Source organism: Bombina bombina, chromosome 6, assembly GCF_027579735.1.
Source record: "Bombina bombina isolate aBomBom1 chromosome 6, aBomBom1.pri, whole genome shotgun sequence".
Lineage (NCBI taxonomy): Eukaryota > Metazoa > Chordata > Amphibia > Anura > Bombinatoridae > Bombina > Bombina bombina.
This window is the reverse complement of record NC_069504.1, coordinates 27,727,317-27,754,687: the sequence shown is the minus strand read 5'-3', so window position 1 is coordinate 27,754,687 and position 27,371 is coordinate 27,727,317. Positions and strand designations below refer to the sequence as shown.

Below are 27,371 nucleotides of genomic sequence, written 5' to 3'. Positions count from 1 at the left end.
AAGCTGAGATGCCTTCTTTTTTATATAAAGATAGCAAGAGAATGAAGAAACATTGATAATAGGAGTAAATTAGAAAGTTGCTTAAAATTGCATGCTCTATCTGAATCACGAAAGAAATTTTTTGGGTTCAGTGTCCTTGCTACACACAGCTCTCCCAGCGACAATCACTAAACACAGTTGTTCCTGTACCTGCCCTGACTTTGTCTAAGGACGGCTCCTCCCATAGCCTCCCTGACTGAGTCCCAAACTCTCTGGTCCCAGCATGGAAAGATAACTGTTCCCTCCTCCACATATATGTTCTAGAACCACAATTCATATTCATTATATGTGTATTTTATATTTACTAGAAATACCGAAAGCAAAATATATATATATTTGCTGAGCTGCTCTCATTTGGTGCATTGTCTCCTCCAGAAGTCTTTATAAACCATGAAATTGCTGCTAAATCATGTAAATATGAGATGTACATAGATTTCTGTAATATGATTTCAGCTCTGTCCCCAGATACAGCAAAATAAACACAGATAACCCATAATGCAATGCTTTTATTTCATTAACAGTTGATACAAGTAAATGAAAATCTAGAGAAACAGAAAAAAATCATTAAGAATCAGTAAATCCACATCAGCTGGTTTTGCAGAGATGGAGCAGAGATGTTCCTAGAAAGAAAATACAAACTCTTATAAAACTCAAAATGTTAAATGTTGTATGAAAATTCTTATTAATAAAATGCATAATATTTTATTATTAACAGGACATGAAATCATCTAAAACATAAAAATATTATAAAAATGTCTCTGGAAACACTTTAATGGATATTGAAGTTAACCAGACATGTATCATGTGATCCAACTGATTCCTTATTGATTGGTTAATGAAGACACTTCCTACATCTCTAGGGGTACCAATAACGAAAGTCATACATTTTATATTATCAATTTATAGATGAAACAAACAATTATTGATCTTTTATACTAAAATAAAAATTATTTTAAAAAAATATATATAGTTTATTATTGTGTTAAATATTGTAGAAAAGGTCAAATCATTACCAAGAGGAGGGAATAGAGAGGGAATTCTTTACAAAAGAAAAGCTAACTGGATATTTATACTTAAAGGGACTGTGAAATCAAAATTAAACTCTCATGATTCAGATAGAGCAGCAATTTTAAGCAACTTTCTAATTTACTCTAATTATACATTTTTCTTTGTTCTCTTGGTATCTTTATTTGAATGTAAGCTGGGTAGCTCTTGCTGATTGGTGACTACATTAGGACACCAATCATAAAGTGCTGCCTAGGTGCTAAACCAAAAATGGGATGGCTTCTAAGCTTATATTCTTGCTTTTTCAAATAAAGATAGCAAGAGAACAAAGAAAACATTATAATAGGAGTAAATTAGAAAGTTACTTAACATTGCTGCTCTACCTGAATCATGAAAGTGTAATTTTGACTAGATTAACCCTTTACAATCCTTCCAGGGTTTACACAAACCCACTGATATTACATTGTTGGCAATAGGTCCTGTCTGTGTCATGTTGTTGTATACAGATAGAATAGAGATATTAGGTTTTATACAGTGCTAGAGATGTTTACATCTAAATACCAGGGATTTATTAATTGCAGTTGAGAGAATGAAGCAAATTAGATAATAGACGTACATTAGAAAGATGCCCTATCTGAATCATGAAAGAAAAATGTGAGTTTCATTTCTCTTTAACCCTACTGCAGTATTATAAATGATTGTAACACAAAATACCTTAGATATTAAAAGGACAGATTTAGTTGATCAATTTTGCTTAGATCACTTGATATCCTTTATTAAAAAGTAATCTTAAATTAGCTCTGAAGTGTTTTCATATCTTGAGCCATCTAATGTAATTTTTTACATTGTTGCAAACACTGTTACCATAGAATGAGCAAGTTCATGAGCTCCTATAATCCTATCTAGTTTTACTCTTCAACAAAGGATAACAAGAGAATGAAGTAAATTTGAAAAATGTGATTAATATTTCATGATCTATCTAAATCTAGAAGGTTTAATTTTAGACTTTTAGATCCCTTTAGTGAAATTAAATTAGTTCATTTAGGGCTAGGTTACAAGTGGAGCACAAACATTTGCGCCCAAGTGATAAGAGGTTTATCGTCAGGGTTTGTGCTCATCGGGCTTACTGCTCATATTACGAGTTGAAAGTAAACATGATTGCGTGAACATAGACATACATACATATACATGTCTAAAGATGTCTATGTATGTGTGTATATATATATATATATATATATATATATATATATATATATAGATACACACATTGTAAATACATATATACACATATAAATACACACATGAACACATAAATAAATATGTATAGATATATAGACATACATATAAGTGCATTATAGCCCTTTGCCATTAAGTAGATGAAAACATGTAAAACATATTTTTGCGATATTCATTTTTAATAAAGGTTTTAACTATGTTTTTACTATAAATATTTCCCATTCCAATGTTCTGCACATAGTGGAATATGTTATATGTATTTATAAATATATATTTCTATATGTATCAGTATATATCTATATATAATCATCTATATATTGTACCATGTGAAGAACATTGAAATGGGAAATATACATTTTTTTGTGCTGGGTTAGCACAAATGAGAATATGCAATTGTGTTTGCACAAGAGTGGGCTTTTTTTTCCAATTTTCTTTCTCCATTGACTTCTATGGGGGAATACGTGACCACGTACGTGATATTCTAACTTTGGATTTTTGTGCTTGGGTTACCGCAAGAGCAAAAACAGTTTACTTTCAACTAATAATATGAGTGCAACCTAATGAGCACAAAAATCTTACTTCTAGTCCAAAAATCGCTCAACTGGGAGCATTAATGTGCACTCCACTTGTAATCTATCCCTTAATGAACAACAATCTTGTGGTAACAATTCAATAAATGATCTAGCAATAGAAGTACCATAGTGTTTCAATAGACAAACTGTTTATATTTAGTGACTTTTATCAATACAATAGAGCAGCCACCCTAGTTACAGAAATTGTAAAGCTGAGAACTTACCTGTATCAGCCAAAGAGACCTTATCTGCGTCCAGCACCAAGAAGGCCACCGCTGCCACCAAAAAGACCACCAAGAAGACCACCGCTGCCACCAAGAAGACCACCGCTGCCACCAAGAAGACCATTAACAACACCGCCAACAACATTAAGAGCAGTATCAACAACAGCCCCTACAACGCCCAAGGCACCACCAAGAAGAGGAAGGACACCTGCGATCAATGGCCCAACAATGGGAAGACTGCATTTCTGTATAAGAAAAAAGACTGATTACTGCATAATATGTCAAATTAAGTAAACCTCTTTAGTTTTGTAAATCCATCCTCTAATACACACTAGAAATTTAATAGCAGCAAAGGGTCCTGATCATATGGATGCTCAACTCTTCTAATATGTGAACTCGAGCTTCTAAACACATTTACTTATTTCTATTTTTTACTTCCTGTTAATGCTCATTGGTTGACAATAACTTCCTAAGAATGCTCATTGGTTGACAATTACTTTCTGTGAATGCTCATTGATTGACAACTACTTCCTGTTAATGCTCATTGGTTGACAATACCATCCTGTGAATGATCATCGGCTGACAATTGCTTCCTGCTAATGCTCATTGGTTGAAAATTACTTTCTGTGAATGCTCATTGGTTGACAATTACTTTATGTAAATGCTCATTGGTTGACAACTACTTCCTGTTAATGCTCATTGGTTGACAATACCATCCTGTGAGTGATCACTGGCTGACAATTACTTCCTGTTAATGCTCATTGGTTGAAAATTACTTTATGTCAATGCTCATTGGTTGACAATTACTTCCTGTGAATGCTCACTGGACATAGGTAGGAATTAACTATAAGCCAAAGAGCATTAGTAGGAATTTGTGCAACTGCCACTATAGATTAAAGCACCATATAGTAAAAAACTGAGGTTATAATCCATTAATTTTATATGTATTGATCCGATTACTGTGTGCTTAACCTTTGTAAAGAGATTAAATTCACAGTGGAAAATCCTGCTGATCTGATCAACAGCGCTAGTAGCAAATCTGAGTCATGTGACCAGAGCTCTTGATTGGATCAGCAGCATTTTCCCTCTGGACCAACAGTGCTTCGCGAGTCCTGAGTCGTATTTTCAGGGCTAAAGCACACAGTAGTGTAGGGTCGATAGTCTTAATATGACATGCTCTAACTAATTAGTTTAAACAGCTTTTATTTAATATTTTTAAGGCATAAAATCTCAGCATAAAATTAGAATAGTCTAATAAAACCAAAACACAGGTATCAATACCTGTAGGTGTCAAGTTGCAAAGTGAGGGATGCTTTTTGCAACCTTAAAGAAGTGAGTTCCCTGAGAGGCCAAACTAGTATAACAAAAAGTTTAAAAGAAAAAATAAGGTACGCTAAACAGCAGGAAAACATCTCTAAGCAAGGAAAACTAATAGATCTTAGACTAATAGCAATTAAGCATTTATTTTATAAGTATGATTTAGTCTTAAACTAATGTCAGCAATTTAGGCATTCAATATTTCAATATACAAAAAAGAAACAATGTCTAGATAAAATACAATGTCTAAAAAACCACCAGTGGTAACAATGTTAAAATAAATCTGTAAAGTGCAGCATAGGGTCGCATCTATGCGTTGGTAACCTTTAGATATATAGCTTGTCATATCTTGCTATAACAGTGGTGAGGTATACCGGGACACAAAGAGTATAGTAGCCAAAGGTGAAAACACTGATCATTTGGAGGTACGAAAAGCTATACATCTAAAGGTTACCAAAGGTAACCTTTATATTCATTGGATAGCTTGTATATTCATTGGAGATATTCACGGATTTTGAAGAGATAAGGAATCCACCACTACATTCTTTCAACACCTATAACTTCCTTCCCTTATTTGATAATATTTTCTACATTTTTATGATGTTTTTTATGTCATCACATTCTTTCACAATTTTGATGATGTTCTTCTTGTGACCAATCACACTCAAGATTTTTTCACAATTAATTATTTTTTATTTTTTGCAATTTAATTTTTTCTATTATTATCAGCCATGTTTTAGCTGTATTTTTTCAATATCTCTCACTAACTTGTATTTTTATCCCTACAAACACAAAGGATATAATTTTTTAAACTGGGACTACTTTTGAACTGGGACTCTTTGGAACACACATTTACCAATTTCTTCTTATCATCCATTTTTGGGGGATCTACCATTAGATCTACTACATAGACACAGTTGCTTCTAAGATATTGCTTGTATTCAAGAATTTTTATATGTGATTTTATATGTGATTTTATTATTGTAATTCCATTATTGTACTATATTTCTGTTAAACATGGATCCATGAATTTGATTGATTTTTATTGTATTAGATTGTAATGTATTAAAATTGTATACCGTATTGGTATTTAAAAGTCTAGGAAATCCACAAGTTGTTTCACTCACCTACCTCAGCCTTTTTGGCACTTGCTTGATCACTTACACTACTGTTAATTTTGAGGTTTACTAGGGAACCTCCCGAGGGGAGCTAGAAGTATATATATATTTGCGCAGGGTCCTCTCCCAACAATTACCATAAAGGTCACCAATGCATAGATGCGACGCTATACAAAGTGGTAAGGTAATCCGGGACAATCAACGAGAATTCAGGTAGCTGTTGCAATATTTTTTCCCAGACTGTTGGATTGCTGGTGAGCATTCCACCTCTGAAACTATTTATTCCTCCTCAAACACGAGACTTAATAGATGTTCCATTTTTTATGAAGATAGCTGCTGCACTCTACAGATTTATTTTAACATTGTTACCACCGATGGTTTTTTAGACATTGTATTTTATCTAGACATTGTTTCTGTTTTATATATTGAATGCCTAAATTGCTGACATTAGTTTAGGACTAAATCATACTTATAAAATAAATGCTTAATTGCTGATATTAGTCTAAGATCTATTGGTTTTCCTCACTTAGAGACGTTTTTCTGCTGTTTTTAGCTCATCTTATTTTTTCTTTATAAACTCTCAGCATGTTTAAAAGTTGCTATTTCATATGGATGACATAATCTTTTTTTGGGGGGTAGAGTGTTTCTTTAAAGGTACAAGAAACCCATAAATGTTCTTTCATAGTTCAGATAGGGCTTTTTAAAAAATATGATTTTGAATGCAAAAGAGCTATAATCACTTTACGGCAATGCCCTAACATATGACCTTATCGAGGTAATTTGTAGTTTAGGCTTTTTAAGATAATTGGGGGGTGAGGGTTACTTGGGAATTTTTAAGAGTAGGTTTTAGTGTTAGTATAGGGTTTATTATGTTGGGGTGGGTTTTATTTTAAAGGAACTTTAGTTTTAGGATGTGCTTTACTGATTTTTTTTGTGGTAATGTCTTTGTTTGTTTTTTTGTAATGTTAGTATTTTTTATTTCTATAACTTAGGGAGTGTTAAATTAGGTGGGTCAGATTAGCTGTTAGGGAGTAAATTAGTGTAGGGGTAGTTTGCGATAGGGGGATTGGTGGTGTAGGGGTTTATAGGATAGAGGGTGTTTGCAGTGCGGTATTGGCAGTTAAGGGTTAATTAGGTTAGGGGATAGTGCGGTGGGGGTATTGGCATTTTAGGGGTTACGTAGGTTAGAGGATAATGCGGTGGGGGTATTGGCAGTTTAGTGGTTAAATACTGAAGGTTATGGGATAATGTGATGGATATTGTACACTAGTTTTTTTTCATTAATGTTTTGTACACGATCCATTAATATAGGCAATCTGGGAGTGTTTTTGCATCAAAGTATAGTTTTGATAAATACACACCTGTGCATTTCTCTTTCTGTTTAAACAGCGTTATAGCAAAAATGCTAAAAAATTCTCCAGTACTTTGGGCAAGTTTCTTTCTGAAATTCCCGGTAGCAAAGGGGTTAATATCCCTTTAAGTTCTACTTGAAAATGTTATAGACCTATATAAGCAGGTAATGTACATCCTACAATGTGGCAACAGCACCAATGACATTTATCTAATATAGAAATCCATATACGCCCCAACATTTAATATATTTCCATGTCTTTAGTTAAACATCAGATACCAATACAGTATAGAGAGGTATCGACCAGTTAATCATGATTAAGGGCATTGGCTGCATTAAGCAAAGCTTCACTGTACTTGTACCTGATGTATAAATAGCGGAAAGGAAATATATTGCACTTTGATGCTGTGGAATTTGTGACAGATAGATAGATAGATAGATAGATAGATAGATAGATAGTAGTAGATACTAATACTAGATAGTAGAAGTTACATACCAATACTTTGCTCAGATCAGTAAGAATGTTGTCAATATCTCCAATAAGTGATTTCTAAAAAAGAAAAAAAAGACCAAGAAACCTTAGATTACCTCATGGCTCAGGTATAAATATGTGACACTGACATCATTTGTGTAAAACTTCCTTTAGACTGTAAGCTTAAGAGCCCCTCTAACTGTAGCTCAATTTGTATAAAAATGCATCTACAACTGATTGTGCTCAAGGGCAGGGCACTTCTCTCCTTTTCTAGATGTCTGCAATGTAAATGTAGTAATGTACATCATATAGTCTTACACAGTATAAGTGTAGTAATGTACATTATATAGTCTTACACAGTATTAGTGTAGTAATATACATCATATAGTCTTACACAGTAAGTGTAGTAATATACATTATATAGTCTTACACAGTATAAGTGTAGTAATATACATCATATAGTCTTACACAGTATAAGTGTAGTAATGTACATTATATAGTCTTACACAGTATAAGTGTAGTAATATACATCATATAGTCTTACACAGTATAAGTGTAGTAATGTACATTATATAGTCTTACACAGTATAAGTATAGTAATATACATCATATAGTCTTACACAGTATAAGTGTAGTAATGTACATCATATAGTCTTACACAGTATAAGTGTAGTAATATACATCATATAGTCTTACACAGTATAAGTGTAGTAATATACATCATATAGTCTTACACAGTAAAAGTGTAGTAATGTACATCATATAGTCTTACACAGTATAAGTGTAGTAATATACATCATATAGTCTTACACAGTATAAGTATAGTAATATACATCATATAGTCTTACACAGTATAAGTGTAGTAATGTACATCATATAGTCTTACACAGTATTAGTGTAGTAATATACATCATATAGTCTTACACAGTATAAGTGTAGTATTATACATCATATAGTCTTACACAGTATAAGTGTAGTAATGTACATCATATAGTCTTACACAGTATAAGTGTAGTAATAAACATCATATAGTCTTACACAGTATAAGTGTAGTAATGTACATCATATAGTCTTACACAGTATAAGTGTAGTATTATACATCATATAGTCTTACACAGTATAAGTGTAGTATTATACATCATATAGTCTTACACAGTATAAGTGTAGTAATATGCATCATATAGTCTTACACAGTATAAGTGTAGTAATATACATCATATAGTCTTACACAGTATAAGTGTAGTAATGTACATTATATAGTCTTACACAGTATAAGTGTAGTAATATACATCATATAGTCTTACACAGTATAAGTGTAGTAATATACATCATATAGTCTTACACAGTATAAGTGTAGTAATATACATCATATAGTCTTACACAGTATAAGTGTAGTAATATACACCATATAGTCTTACACAGTATAAGTATAGTAATATACATTATATAGTCTTACACAGTATAAGTGTAGTAATATACATTATATAGTCTTACACAGTATAAGTGTAGTAATATACATTATATAGTCTTACACAGTATAAGTGTAGTAATATACATCATATAGTCTTACACAGTATAAGTATAGTAATATACATTATATAGTCTTACACAGTATAAGTGTAGTATTATACATCATATAGTCTTACACAGTATAAGTGTAGTAATATACACCATATAGTCTTACACAGTATAAGTATAGTAATATACATCATATAGTCTTACACAGTATAAGTGTAGTATTATACATCATATAATCTTACACAGTATAAGTGTAGTAATATACATCATATAGTCTTACACAGTATAAGTGTAGTAATGTACATCATATAGTCTTACACAGTATAAGTGTAGTAATATACATTATATAGTCTAACACAGTATAAGTGTAGTAATATACACCATATAGTCTTACACAGTATAAGTGTAGTAATATACATCATATAGTCTTACACAGTATAAGTGTAGTAATATACATCATATAGTCTTACACAGTATAAGTGTAGTAATATACATCATATAGTCTTACACAGTATAAGTGTAGTAATATACATCATATAGTCTTACACAGTATAAGTGTAGTAATGTACATCATATAGTCTTACACAGTATAAGTGTAGTAATATACATCATATAGTCTTACACAGTATAAGTGTAGTAATATACATCATATAGTCTTACACAGTATAAGTGTAGTAATATACATCATATAGTCTTACACAGTATAAGTGTAGTAATATACATCATATAGTCTTACACAGTATAAGTGTAGTAATGTACATCATATAGTCTTACACAGTATAAGTGTAGTAATGTACATCATATAGTCTTACACAGTATAAGTGTAGTAATGTACATCATATAGTCTTACACAGTATAAGTGTAGTAATGTACATCATATAGTCTTACACAGTATAAGTGTAGTAATATACATCATATAGTCTTACACAGTATAAGTGTAGTAATATACATCATATAGTCTTACACAGTATAAGTGTAGTAATATACATCATATAGTCTTACACAGTATAAGTGTAGTAATGTACATCATATAGTCTTACACAGTATAAGTGTAGTAATGTACATCATATAGTCTTACACAGTATAAGTGTAGTAATGTACATCATATAGTCTTACACAGTATAAGTGTAGTAATGTACATCATATAGTCTTACACAGTATATGTATAGTAATATACATCATATAGTCTTACACAGTATAAGTGTAGTAATATACATTATACAGTCTTACACAGTATAAGTGTAGTAATATACATCATATAGTCTTACACAGTATAAGTGTAGTAATATACATCATATAGTCTTACACAGTATAAGTGTAGTAATGTACATCATATAGTCTTACACAGTATAAGTGTAGTAATGTACATCATATAGTCTTACACAGTATAAGTGTAGTAATGTACATCATATAGTCTTACACAGTATAAGTGTAGTAATGTACATCATATAGTCTTACACAGTATAAGTGTAGTAATGTACATCATATAGTCTTACACAGTATAAGTGTAGTAATGTACATCATATAGTCTTACACAGTATAAGTGTAGTAATATACATCATATAGTCTTACACAGTATAAGTGTAGTAATATACATCATATAGTCTTACACAGTATAAGTGTAGTAATATACATTATATAGTCTTACACAGTATAAGTGTAGTAATATACATCATATAGTGTTACACAGTATAAGTGTAGTAATGTACATCATATAGTCTTACACAGTATAAGTGTAGTAATATACATTATATAGTCTTACACAGTATAAGTGTAGTATTATACATCTTAAAGCCTTACACAGTATAAGTGTAGTAATATACATCATATAGTCTTACACAGTATAAGTGTAGTAATATACATCATATAGTCTTACACAGTATAAGTATAGTAATATACATTATATAGTATCACAGAGTGTAAGCGTAGTAATGTACATTATATAGTATCACACAGTGTAAGTGTAGTAATATACATCATATAGTCTTACACAGTATAAGTGTAGTAATATACATTATATAGTCTTACACAGTATAAGTGTAGTATTATACATCTTAAAGCCTTACACAGTATAAGTGTAGTAATATACATCATATAGTCTTACACAGTATAAGTGTAGTAATATACATCATATAGTCTTACACAGTATAAGTATAGTAATATACATTATATAGTATCACAGAGTGTAAGCGTAGTAATGTACATTATATAGTATCACACAGTGTAAGTGTAGTAATATACATCATATAGTCTTACACAGTATAAGTGTAGTAATATACATCATATAGTCTTACACAGTATAAGTGTAGTAATATACATCATATAGTCTTACACAGTATAAGTGTAGTAATATACATCATATAGTCTTACACAGTATAAGTATAGTAATATACATTATATAGTATCACAGAGTGTAAGCGTAGTAATGTACATTATATAGTATCACACAGTGTAAGTGTAGTAATATACATCATATAGTCTTACACAGTATAAGTGTAGTAATATACATCATATAGTCTTACACAGTATAAGTGTAGTAATATACATTATATAGTCTTACACAGTATAAGTGTAGTAATATACATCATATAGTCTTACACAGTATAAGTGTAGTAATATACATTATACAGTCTTACACAGTATAAGTGTAGTAATATACATCATATAGTCTTACACAGTATAAGTGTAGTAATATACATCATATAGTCTTACACAGTATAAGTGTAGTAATGTACATCATATAGTCTTACACAGTATAAGTGTAGTAATGTACATCATATAGTCTTACACAGTATAAGTGTAGTAATGTACATCATATAGTCTTACACAGTATATGTATAGTAATATACATCATATAGTCTTACACAGTATAAGTGTAGTAATATACATTATACAGTCTTACACAGTATAAGTGTAGTAATATACATCATATAGTCTTACACAGTATAAGTGTAGTAATATACATCATATAGTCTTACACAGTATAAGTGTAGTAATGTACATCATATAGTCTTACACAGTATAAGTGTAGTAATGTACATCATATAGTCTTACACAGTATAAGTGTAGTAATGTACATCATATAGTCTTACACAGTATAAGTGTAGTAATGTACATCATATAGTCTTACACAGTATAAGTGTAGTAATGTACATCATATAGTCTTACACAGTATAAGTGTAGTAATGTACATCATATAGTCTTACACAGTATAAGTGTAGTAATATACATCATATAGTCTTACACAGTATAAGTGTAGTAATATACATCATATAGTCTTACACAGTATAAGTGTAGTAATATACATTATATAGTCTTACACAGTATAAGTGTAGTAATATACATCATATAGTGTTACACAGTATAAGTGTAGTAATGTACATCATATAGTCTTACACAGTATAAGTGTAGTAATATACATTATATAGTCTTACACAGTATAAGTGTAGTATTATACATCTTAAAGCCTTACACAGTATAAGTGTAGTAATATACATCATATAGTCTTACACAGTATAAGTGTAGTAATATACATCATATAGTCTTACACAGTATAAGTATAGTAATATACATTATATAGTATCACAGAGTGTAAGCGTAGTAATGTACATTATATAGTATCACACAGTGTAAGTGTAGTAATATACATCATATAGTCTTACACAGTATAAGTGTAGTAATATACATTATATAGTCTTACACAGTATAAGTGTAGTATTATACATCTTAAAGCCTTACACAGTATAAGTGTAGTAATATACATCATATAGTCTTACACAGTATAAGTGTAGTAATATACATCATATAGTCTTACACAGTATAAGTATAGTAATATACATTATATAGTATCACAGAGTGTAAGCGTAGTAATGTACATTATATAGTATCACACAGTGTAAGTGTAGTAATATACATCATATAGTCTTACACAGTATAAGTGTAGTAATATACATCATATAGTCTTACACAGTATAAGTGTAGTAATATACATCATATAGTCTTACACAGTATAAGTGTAGTAATATACATCATATAGTCTTACACAGTATAAGTATAGTAATATACATTATATAGTATCACAGAGTGTAAGCGTAGTAATGTACATTATATAGTATCACACAGTGTAAGTGTAGTAATATACATCATATAGTCTTACACAGTATAAGTGTAGTAATATACATCATATAGTCTTACACAGTATAAGTGTAGTAATATACATTATATAGTCTTACACAGTATAAGTGTAGTAATATACATCATATAGTCTTACACAGTATAAGTGTAGTAATATACATTATATAGTCTTACACAGTATAAGTGTAGTAATATACATCATATAGTCTTACACAGTATAAGTGTAGTAATATACATTATATAGTCTTACACAGTATAAGTGTAGTAATGTACATTATATAGTATCACACAGTATAAGTGTAGTAATGTACATCATATAGTCTTACACAGTATAAGTGTAGTAATGTACATCATATAGTCTTACACAGTATAAGTGTAGTAATATACATCATATAGTCTTACACAGTTTAAGTGTAGTAATATACATCATATAGTCGTACACACTATAAGTGTAGTAATGTTCATCATATAGTCTTACACAGTATAAGTGTAGTAATATACATCATATAGTCTTACACAGTATAAGTGTAGTAATATACATCATATAGTCTTACACAGTATAAGTGTAGTAATATACATCATATAGTCTTACACAGTATAAGTATAGTAATATACATTATATAGTCTTACACAGTATAAGTGTAGTAATATACATCATATAGTCTTACACAGTATAAGTGTAGTAATATACATCATATAGTCTTACACAGTATAAGTGTAGTAATATACATCATATAATCTTACACAGTATAAGTGTAGTAATGTACATCATATAGTCTTACACAGTATAAGTGTAGTAATGTACATCATATAGTCTTACACAATATAAGTGTAGTAATATTCATCATATAGTCTTACACAATATAGGTGTAGTAATGTACATCATATAGTCTTACACAATATAAGTGTAGTAATATACATTATATAGTCTTACACAGTATAAGTGTAGTAATATACATCATATAGTCTTACACAGTATAAGTGTAGTAATATTCATCATATAGTCTTACACAATATAAGTGTAGTAATGTACATCATATAATCTTACACAATATAAGTGTAGTAATGTACATCATATAGTCTTACACAATATAAGTGTAGTAATGTACATCATATAGTCTTACACGGTATAAGTGTAGTAATATACATCATATAGTCTTACACAGTATAAGTATATTAATATACATTATATAGTCTTACACAGTATAAGTGTAGTAATATACATCATATAGTCTTACACAGTATAAGTATAGTAATATACATTATATAGTCTTACACAGTATAGGTATAGTAATATACATCATATAGTCTTACACAGTATAAGTGTAGTAATATACATTATATAGTCTTACACAGTATAAGTGTAGTAATGTAAATCATATATTCTTACACAGTATAAGTGTAGTAATATACATCATATAGTCTTACACAGTATAAGTGTAGTAATATACATTATATAGTATCACACAGTATAAGTGTAGTAATATACATCATATAGTCTTACACTATATAAGTGTAGTAATATACATCATATAGTCTTACACAGTATAAGCGTAGTAATATACATTATATAGTCTTACACAGTATAAGTGTAGTAATATACATCATATAGTATCACACAATGTAAGCTTAGTAATATATATTATATAGTATCACACAATGTAAGTGTAGTAATATACATTATATAGTATCACACAATGTAAGTGTAGTAATATACATTATATAGTATCACACAGTATAAGTGTAGAAATATACATTATATAGTATCACACAGTATAAGTGTAGTAATGTACATTATATAGTATCACACAGTATAAGTGTAGTAATATACATTGTATAGTATCACACAATGTAAGTGTAGTAATATACATTATATAGTATCACACAATGTAATTGTAGTAATGTACATTATATAGTAACACACAATGTATGTGTATTAATGTACATCATATAGTCTTACACAGTATAAGTATAGTAATATACATTATATAGTCTTACACAGTATAAGTGTAGTAATATACATCATATAGTCTTACACAGTATAAGTGTAGTAATATACATCATATAGTCTTACACAGTAAGTGTAGTAATATACATTATATAGTCTTACACAGTATAAGTATAGTAATATACATCATATAGTCTTACACAGTATAAGTGTAGTAATATACATTATATAGTCTTACACAGTATAAGTGTAGTAATGTAAATCATATATTCTTACACAGTATAAGTGTAGTAATATACATCATATAGTCTTACACAGTATAAGTGTAGTAATATACATTATATAGTATCACACAGTATAAGTGTAGTAATATACATCATATAGTCTAACACTATATAAGTGTAGTAATATACATCATATAGTCTTACACAGTATAAGTGTAGTAATATACATCATATAGTCTTACACAGTATAAGTATAGTAATATACATTATATAGTCTTACACAGTATAAGTGTAGTAATATACATCATATAGTCTTACACTATATAAGTGTAGTAATATACATCATATAGTCTTACACAGTATAAGTGTAGTAATGTACATCATATAGTCTTACACAGTATAAGTGTAGTAATATACATTATATAGTCTTACACAGTATAAGTATAGTAATATACATTATATAGTATCACACAGTATAAGTGTAGTAATATACATTATATAGTATCAAACAGTGTAAGTGTAGTAATATACATTATATAGTATCACACAGTATAAGTTTAGTAATGTACATTATATAGTATCACACAATGTAAGTGTATTAATGTACATTTTATAGTATCACACAATGTAAGTGTAGTAATATACATTATATAGTATCACACAATGTAAGTGTAGTAATATACATTATATAGTATCACACAGTATAAGTGTAGTAATGTACATTATATAGTATCACACAATGTAAGTGTAGTAATATACATTATATAGTATCACACAATGTAAGTGTAGTAATGTACATTATATAGTATCACACAATGTAAGTGTAGTAATGTACAGTATATATTATCACACAGTGTAAACGTAGTAATATACATTATATAGTATCACACAGTGTAAGTGTAGTAATATACATTATATAGTATCACACAGTGTAAGTGTAGTAATGTACATTATATAGTATCACACAATGTAAGTGTAGTAATGTACATTATATAGTATCACACAGTATAAGTGTAGTAATGTACATTATATAGCATCACACAATGTAAATATAATAATGTACATTATATAGTATAACACAATGTAAGTGTAGTAATATACATTATATAGTATCACACAATGTAAGTGTAGTAATGTACATTATATAGTATCACACAATGTAAGTGTAGTAATGTACAGTATATATTATCACACAGTGTAAACGTAGTAATATACATTATATAGTATCACACAGTGTAAGTGTAGTAATATACATTATATAGTATCACACAGTGTAAGTGTAGTAATGTACATTATATAGTATCACACAATGTAAGTGTAGTAATGTACAGTATCACACAATGTAAGTGTAGTAATGTACATTATATAGTATCACACAGTATAAGTGTAGTAATGTACATTATATAGCATCACACAATGTAAATATAATAATGTACATTATATAGTATCACACAATGTAAGTGTAGTAATGTACATTATATAGTATCACACAATGTAAGTGTAGTAATGTACATTATATAGTATCACACAGTGTAAGTGTAGTAATATACATTATATAGTATCACACAGTGTAAGTGTAGTAATATACATTATATAGTATCACACAATGTAAGTGTAGTAATGTACATTATATAGTATCACACAATGTAAGTGTAGTAATGTACATTATATAGTATCACACAATGTAAGTGTAGTAATATATATTATATAGTATCACACAATGTAAGTGTAGTAATATACATTATATAGTATCACACAATGTAAGTGTAGTAATATACATTATATAGTATCACACAGTATAAGTGTAGTAATATACATTATATAATATCACACAGTATAAGTGTAGTAATGTACATTATATAGTATCACACAGTATAAGTGTAGTAATATACATTATATAGCATCACACAATGTAAGTGTAGTAATATACATTATATAGTATCACACAATGTTATTGTAGTAATGTACATTATATAGTATCACACAATGTAAGTGTAGTAATGTACATTATATAGTATCACACAATGTTAGTGTAGTAATGTACAATATATAGTATCACACAATGTAAGTGTAGTAATGTACAGTATATAGTATCACACAGTGTAAATGTAGTAATGTACATTATATAGTATCACACAATGTAAGTGTAGTAATGTACAGTATATAGTATCACACAGTGTAAATGTAGTAATATATATTATATAGTATCACACAGTGTAAGTGTAGTAATGTACATTATATAGTATCACACAGTGTAAGTGTAGTAATGTACATTATATAGTATCACACAGTGTAAGCGTAGTAATGTACAGTATATAGTATCACACAGTGTAAGTGTAGTAATGTACAGTATATAGTATCACACAGTGTAAGTGTAGTAATGTACATTATATAGTATCACACAGTGTAAGTGTAGTAATGTACAGTATATAGTATCACACAGTGTAAATGTAGTAATGTACATTATATAGTATCACACAATGTAAGTGTAGTAATGTACAGTATATAGTATCACACAGTGTAAATGTAGTAATATATATTATATAGTATCACACAGTGTAAGTGTAGTAATATACATTATATAGTATCACACAGTATAAGTGTAGTAATATACATTATATAGTATCACACAGTATAAGTGTAGTAATATACATTATATAGTATCACACAATGTAAGTGTATTAATGTACATTTTATAGTATCACACAATGTAAGTGTAGTAATATACATTATATAGTATCACACAATGTAAGTGTAGTAATATACATTATATAGTATCACACAGTATAAGTGTAGTAATGTACATTATATAGTATCACACAATGTAAGTGTAGTAATATACATTATATAGTATCACACAATGTAAGTGTAGTAATGTACATTATATAGTATCACACAATGTAAGTGTAGTAATGTACAGTATATATTATCACACAGTGTAAACGTAGTAATATACATTATATAGTATCACACAGTGTAAGTGTAGTAATGTACATTATATAGTATCACACAGTGTAAGTGTAGTAATATACATTATATAGTATCACACAGTGTAAGTGTAGTAATATACATTATATAGTATCACACAATGTAAGTGTAGTAATATACATTATATAGTATCACACAATGTAAGTGTAGTAATATACATTATATAGTATCACACAGTATAAGTGTAGTAATGTACATTATATAGTATCACACAATGTAAGTGTAGTAATATACATTATATAGTATCACACAATGTAAGTGTAGTAATGTACATTATATAGTATCACACAGTATAAGTGTAGTAATGTACATTATATAGCATCACACAATGTAAATATAATAATGTACATTATATAGTATCACACAATGTAAGTGTAGTAATGTACATTATATAGTATCACACAGTGTAAGTGTAGTAATATACATTATATAGTATCACACAGTGTAAGTGTAGTAATATACATTATATAGTATCACACAATGTAAGTGTAGTAATGTACATTATATAGTATCACACAATGTAAGTGTAGTAATATACATTATATAGTATCACACAGTATAAGTGTAGTAATATACATTATATAGTATCACACAGTATAAGTGTAGTAATATACATTATATAGTATCACACAGTATAAGTGTAGTAATATACATTATATAGTATCACACAGTATAAGTGTAGTAATGTACATTATATAGTATCACACAGTATAAGTGTAGTAATATACATTATATAGTATCACACAGTATAAGTGTAGTAATGTACATTATATAGCATCACACAATGTAAATATAATAATGTACATTATATAGTATAACACAATGTAAGTGTAGTAATATACATTATATAGTATCACACAATGTAAGTGTAGTAATGTACATTATATAGTATCACACAATGTAAGTGTAGTAATGTACAGTATATATTATCACACAGTGTAAACGTAGTAATATACATTATATAGTATCACACAGTGTAAGTGTAGTAATATACATTATATAGTATCACACAGTGTAAGTGTAGTAATGTACATTATATAGTATCACACAATGTAAGTGTAGTAATGTACAGTATCACACAATGTAAGTGTAGTAATGTACATTATATAGTATCACACAGTATAAGTGTAGTAATGTACATTATATAGCATCACACAATGTAAATATAATAATGTACATTATATAGTATCACACAATGTAAGTGTAGTAATGTACATTATATAGTATCACACAATGTAAGTGTAGTAATGTACATTATATAGTATCACACAGTGTAAGTGTAGTAATATACATTATATAGTATCACACAGTGTAAGTGTAGTAATATACATTATATAGTATCACACAATGTAAGTGTAGTAATGTACATTATATAGTATCACACAATGTAAGTGTAGTAATGTACATTATATAGTATCACACAATGTAAGTGTAGTAATATACATTATATAGTATCACACAATGTAAGTGTAGTAATATACATTATATAGTATCACACAGTATAAGTGTAGTAATATACATTATATAATATCACACAGTATAAGTGTAGTAATGTACATTATATAGTATCACACAGTATAAGTGTAGTAATATACATTATATAGCATCACACAATGTAAGTGTAGTAATATACATTATATAGTATCACACAATGTTATTGTAGTAATGTACATTATATAGTATCACACAATGTAAGTGTAGTAATGTACATTATATAGTATCACACAATGTTAGTGTAGTAATGTACAATATATAGTATCACACAATGTAAGTGTAGTAATGTACAGTATATAGTATCACACAGTGTAAATGTAGTAATGTACATTATATAGTATCACACAATGTAAGTGTAGTAATGTACAGTATATAGTATCACACAGTGTAAATGTAGTAATGTACATTATATAGTATCACACAGTGTAAGTGTAGTAATGTACATTATATAGTATCACACAGTGTAAGTGTAGTAATGTACATTATATAGTATCACACAGTGTAAGCGTAGTAATGTACAGTATATAGTATCACACAGTGTAAGTGTAGTAATGTACAGTATATAGTATCACACAGTGTAAGTGTAGTAATGTACATTATATAGTATCACACAGTGTAAGTGTAGTAATGTACAGTATATAGTATCACACAGTGTAAATGTAGTAATGTACATTATATAGTATCACACAATGTAAGTGTAGTAATGTACAGTATATAGTATCACACAGTGTAAATGTAGTAATATATATTATATAGTATCACACAGTGTAAGTGTAGTAATATACATTATATAGTATCACACAGTATAAGTGTAGTAATATACATTATATAGTATCACACAGTATAAGTGTAGTAATATACATTATATAGTATCACACAATGTAAGTGTATTAATGTACATTTTATAGTATCACACAATGTAAGTGTAGTAATATACATTATATAGTATCACACAATGTAAGTGTAGTAATATACATTATATAGTATCACACAGTATAAGTGTAGTAATGTACATTATATAGTATCACACAATGTAAGTGTAGTAATATACATTATATAGTATCACACAATGTAAGTGTAGTAATGTACATTATATAGTATCACACAATGTAAGTGTAGTAATGTACAGTATATATTATCACACAGTGTAAACGTAGTAATATACATTATATAGTATCACACAGTGTAAGTGTAGTAATATACATTATATAGTATCACACAGTGTAAGTGTAGTAATGTACATTATATAGTATCACACAATGTAAGTGTAGTAATGTACAGTATCACACAATGTAAGTGTAGTAATGTACATTATATAGTATCACACAGTATAAGTGTAGTAATGTACATTATATAGCATCACACAATGTAAATATAATAATGTACATTATATAGTATCACACAATGTAAGTGTAGTAATGTACATTATATAGTATCACACAGTGTAAGTGTAGTAATATACATTATAAAGTATCACACAGTGTAAGTGTAGTAATATACATTATATAGTATCACACAATGTAAGTGTAGTAATGTACATTATATAGTATCACACAATGTAAGCTTAGTAATATATATTATATAGTATCACACAATGTAAGTGTAGTAATATACATTATATAGCATCACACAATGTAAGTGTAGTAATATACATTATATAGTATCACACAGTATAAGTGTAGAAATATACATTATATAGTATCACACAGTATAAGTGTAGTAATGTACATTATATAGTATCACACAGTATAAGTGTAGTAATATACATTATATAGTATCACACAATGTAAGTGTAGTAATATACATTATATAGTATCACACAATGTAATTGTAGTAATGTACATTATATAGTAACACACAATGTATGTGTAGTAATGTACATCATATAGTCTTACACAGTATAAGTATAGTAATATACATTATATAGTCTTACACAGTATAAGTGTAGTAATATACATCATATAGTCTTACACAGTATAAGTGTAGTAATATACATCATATAGTCTTACACAGTAAGTGTAGTAATATACATTATATAGTCTTACACAGTATAAGTATAGTAATATACATCATATAGTCTTACACAGTATAAGTGTAGTAATATACATTATATAGTCTTACACAGTATAAGTGTAGTAATGTAAATCATATATTCTTACACAGTATAAGTGTAGTAATATACATCATATAGTCTTACACAGTATAAGTGTAGTAATATACATTATATAGTATCACACAGTATAAGTGTAGTAATATACATCATATAGTCTTACACTATATAAGTGTAGTAATATACATCATATAGTCTTACACAGTATAAGTGTAGTAATATACATCATATAGTCTTACACAGTATAAGTATAGTAATATACATTATATAGTCTTACACAGTATAAGTGTAGTAATATACATCATATAGTCTTACACTATATAAGTGTAGTAATATACATCATATAGTCTTACACAGTATAAGTGTAGTAATGTACATCATATAGTCTTACACAGTATAAGTGTAGTAATATACATTATATAGTCTTACACAGTATAAGTATAGTAATATACATTATATAGTATCACACAGTATAAGTGTAGTAATATACATTATATAGTATCAAACAGTGTAAGTGTAGTAATATACATTATATAGTATCACACAGTATAAGTTTAGTAATGTACATTATATAGTATCACACAATGTAAGTGTATTAATGTACATTTTATAGTATCACACAATGTAAGTGTAGTAATATACATTATATAGTATCACACAATGTAAGTGTAGTAATATACATTATATAGTATCACACAGAATAAGTGTAGTAATGTACATTATATAGTATCACACAATGTAAGTGTAGTAATATACATTATATAGTATCACACAATGTAAGTGTAGTAATGTACATTATATAGTATCACACAATGTAAGTGTAGTAATGTACAGTATATATTATCACACAGTGTAAACGTAGTAATATACATTATATAGTATCACACAGTGTAAGTGTAGTAATATACATTATATAGTATCAAACAGTGTAAGTGTAGTAATGCACATTATATAGTATCACACAATGTAAGTGTAGTAATGTACATTATATAGTATCACACAGTATAAGTGTAGTAATGTACATTATATAGCATCACACAATGTAAATATAATAATGTACATTATATAGTATAACACAATGTAAGTGTAGTAATATACATTATATAGTATCACACAATGTAAGTGTAGTAATGTACATTATATAGTATCACACAATGTAAGTGTAGTAATGTACAGTATATATTATCACACAGTGTAAACATAGTAATATACATTATATAGTATCACACAGTGTAAGTGTAGTAATATACATTATATAGTATCACACAGTGTAAGTGTAGTAATGTACATTATATAGTATCACACAATGTAAGTGTAGTAATGTACAGTATCACACAATGTAAGTGTAGTAATGTACATTATATAGTATCACACAGTATAAGTGTAGTAATGTACATTATATAGCATCACACAATGTAAATATAATAATGTACATTATATAGTATCACACAATGTAAGTGTAGTAATGTACATTATATAGTATCACACAATGTAAGTGTAGTAATGTACATTATATAGTATCACACAGTGTAAGTGTAGTAATATACATTATATAGTATCACACAGTGTAAGTGTAGTAATATACATTATATAGTATCACACAATGTAAGTGTAGTAATGTACATTATATAGTATCACACAATGTAAGTGTAGTAATGTACATTATATAGTATCACACAATGTAAGTGTAGTAATATATATTATATAGTATCACACAATGTAAGTGTAGTAATATACATTATATAGTATCACACAATGTAAGTGTAGTAATATACATTATATAGTATCACACAGTATAAGTGTAGTAATATACATTATATAATATCACACAGTATAAGTGTAGTAATGTACATTATATAGTATCACACAGTATAAGTGTAGTAATATACATTATATAGCATCACACAATGTAAGTGTAGTAATATACATTATATAGTATCACACAATGTTATTGTAGTAATGTACATTATATAGTATCACACAATGTAAGTGTAGTAATGTACATTATATAGTATCACACAATGTTAGTGTAGTAATGTACAATATATAGTATCACACAATGTAAGTGTAGTAATGTACAGTATATAGTATCACACAGTGTAAATGTAGTAATGTACATTATATAGTATCACACAATGTAAGTGTAGTAATGTACAGTATATAGTATCACACAGTGTAAATGTAGTAATGTACATTATATAGTATCACACAATATAAGTGTAGTAATGTACAGTATATAGTATCACACAGTGTAAATGTAGTAATATATATTATATAGTATCACACAGTGTAAGTGTAGTAATGTACATTATATAGTATCACACAGTGTAAGTGTAGTAATGTACATTATATAGTATCACACAGTGTAAGCGTAGTAATGTACAGTATATAGTATCACACAGTGTAAGTGTAGTAATGTACAGTATATAGTATCACACAATGTAAGTGTAGTAATGTACATTATATAGTATCACACAATGTAAGTGTAGTAATGTACATTATATAGTATCACACAATGTAAGTGTAGTAATGTACAGTATATAGTATCACACAGTGTAAGTGTAGTAATATACATTATATAGTATCACACAGTGTAAGTGTAGTAATGTACAGTATATAGTATCACACAGTGTAAATGTAGTAATGTACATTATATAGTATCACACAATGTAAGTGTAGTAATGTACAGTATATAGTATCACACAGTGTAAATGTAGTAATATATATTATATAGTATCACACAGTGTAAGTGTAGTAATATACATTATATAGTATCACACAGTATAAGTGTAGTAATATACATTATATAGTATCACACAGTATAAGTGTAGTAATATACATTATATAGTATCACACAGTATAAGTGTAGTAATATACATTATATAGTATCACACAGTATAAGTGTAGTAATGTACATTATATAGTATCACACAGTATAAGTGTAGTAATATACATTATATAGTATCACACAGTATAAGTGTAGTAATATACATTATATAGTATCACACAGTATGTGTAGTAATGTACATTATATAGTATCACACAGTATAAGTGTAGTAATGTACATTATATAATATCACACAGTATAAGTGTAGTAATGTACAGTATATAGTATCACACAGTGTAAGTGTAGTAATGTACATTATATAGTATCACACAGTATAAGTGTAGTAATGTACATTATATAGTATCACAAAAGTAAGTTTTTATTGTATTTTACCCTCGTTATTGTAATGTACTTTTGTATAGAGTTGCATAAATTGTTGGAGCTTTATAAATAAACGATAATAATAATAATAATAATAATAATAATAATAATAATAATAAAGCAAAATGATGCCTCTGTAAGTTATATTACATTGCCTGCAGATAAAGTCAGTGGCCGTTATTAGGGGTGCACTGGAGTATACAAACCACACCCCAGTATTTTATAGTTTGACTTTCTTATAAAGTTATTTAGAGGTTGTGTATAGATAGAAAATATGATTTCACGTTACCACTGTTTTTGTTAGTGATATCACCAGATGATCTAAGGTACCGATAAGTACGTCCAGATGCCTTTCAATAATGACAAAAACATTTCCATTCTGAAAAGTAAACAATAATATTTTATTCATGAAACAAAATTGTCTATTTATGCGCTTGAATTTTGTAATAATGAAAAACATTTTAGAAAACTCTATTGTGCTTTCTATTATTTTCAGCACCTCTACCATATGTAATAATAAATCAGACATCTTATGAGCAGCATTTTTTATGGAGATTTTATTTTATTAGTTGTAGATGTCTTTAGCAGGAAACAACTTCCTAAAGATAAATAAAATGACCATTTACACTTATCTCCAGCTTTACCATTTCCTGTTTTTACCCCCAGCTGATTCACAAAATCTATCTCTTCCTTCTTTTGTGAATCAAATGGTTTTAATAACACAGCAACTGGTGAAGCTGGAGAGGCTGGAGAGACCTCTTAGTGAATTTCACCTAGTGGTTCTTACGATCATGAGGCCTACTTATCAAGCCGTCAACTATGCTGCATTCGCCGGCACCAATACGCTCGCCTAACATCGCGGCCGCGGACCTGAATACGCTCTCCTTATTTATCAAAAAAGCTGTCAAAAAGCCGCGCACCAAGTATGGGTCGATGAGCAGCGGACTGTTTTTAACTAACAGTCATCGATCTCGCTGCTATTCGGCTTTTTACCAACTTTATTTATACCCTGTCACTAAACGCCGCCACTATACTAAAATGTTTAACCCCTATCCCACCGCTCCTGGACCCCGCCACAACTAAATAAATATATTAACCCTTATCCTGCTGCTCCTGGAGCCCACCGCAACTAAATAAATATATTAACCCCTATCCCGCTGCTCCCTGAGCCCACCGCAACTAAATAAATATATTAACCCATATCCCGCTGCTCCCTGAGCCCACTGCAACTAAATAAATATATTAACCCCTATACCGCTGCCCCCCGAGCTCACCGCAACTAAATAAATATATTAACCCTTATCCCGCTGCTCCCCGAGCCCACCGCAGCTAAATAAATATATTAACCCCTATCCCGTTGCTCCCTGAGCCCACCGCAACTAAATAAATATATTAACCCCCGCTGCTCGCATTCTATTGGCTGATTGGAATAACCAAAATAATGCGAACTCAATCCTATTGGCTGATTGGATCAGCCAATAGGATGAAATCTCAATCCTATTGGCTGATTGCAACAGCCAATAGGATTTTTTCCACCTTAATTCCTATTGGCTGATAGAATTCTATCAGCCAATCGGAATGTAAGGGACGCCATCTTGGATGACGTCATTTAAAGGGAAACTTCATTGTTCAGAAGACGTCGGAAGAAGAAGATGCTCCGCGCTGGATGTCTAGAAGATGGAGCCGCTCCGCGCGGGATGGATGAAGATAGAAGATGCCGTCTGGATGAAGACTTCTGCCCGGTTAGATGAAGACTTCGGCCCGCTTGGATGAAGACTTCTGCCGGCTTCGCTGAGGACTTCTGCCGTTTCGTTGAGGATGGATGTCGGGTCTTCAAAAACTGTAAGTGGATCTTTGGGGGTTAGTGTTAGGTTTTTTAAGGGTTTATTGGGTGGGTTTTAATGTTAGATTAGTGGTTTGGGCTGAAAAATAGCTAAATGCCCTTTAAAGGGCAATGCCCATACAAATGCCCTTTTCAGGGCAATGGGGAGCTTAGGTTTTTTAGATTAGGTTTTTATGTGGGGGGTTGTTTGTGTGGGTGGTGGGTTTTACTGTTGGGGGTATTTGTATTTTTATTTACAGGTAAAACAGCTGATTTCTTTGGGGCAATGCCCCGCAAAAGGCCCTTTTAAGGGCTATTGGTAGTTTAGTTTAGGCTAGGTTTTTTTTTATTTTGTTTTTTATTTTTATTTTGATAGGGCTATTAGATTAGGTGTAATTAGTTTAAATATTTTATAATTTATTTTGTATTTGTGTAACGTAGTGTTTTTTATTTTGTGTAACTTAGTTGTTATTTTTTTGTAACAGTAATTTTTTTTTGTAGATTTAAATAATTTGAGTAGGGTTAGGTTTTTAAATATGTAATATAGTTAACTTAATTTGTAGTTTAATGTAATTTTAGTATAACAGGGTA

General features: G+C 29.1%; 1 long non-coding RNA gene across 1 annotated transcript; it reads right to left on the bottom strand.

Moving 5' to 3' along the window:
• Positions 1-550: 550 nt before the first annotated feature.
• On the bottom strand, positions 551-25,333 carry LOC128664951 (uncharacterized). Its single transcript, XR_008402947.1, has 4 exons — positions 25,248-25,333; positions 7,359-7,412; positions 3,077-3,321; positions 551-659 (listed from the first exon to the last, which is right to left on the bottom strand). It is a non-coding gene; the product is annotated as an uncharacterized LOC128664951 (long non-coding RNA).
• Between the last annotated feature and the right edge of the window lie 2,038 nt (positions 25,334-27,371).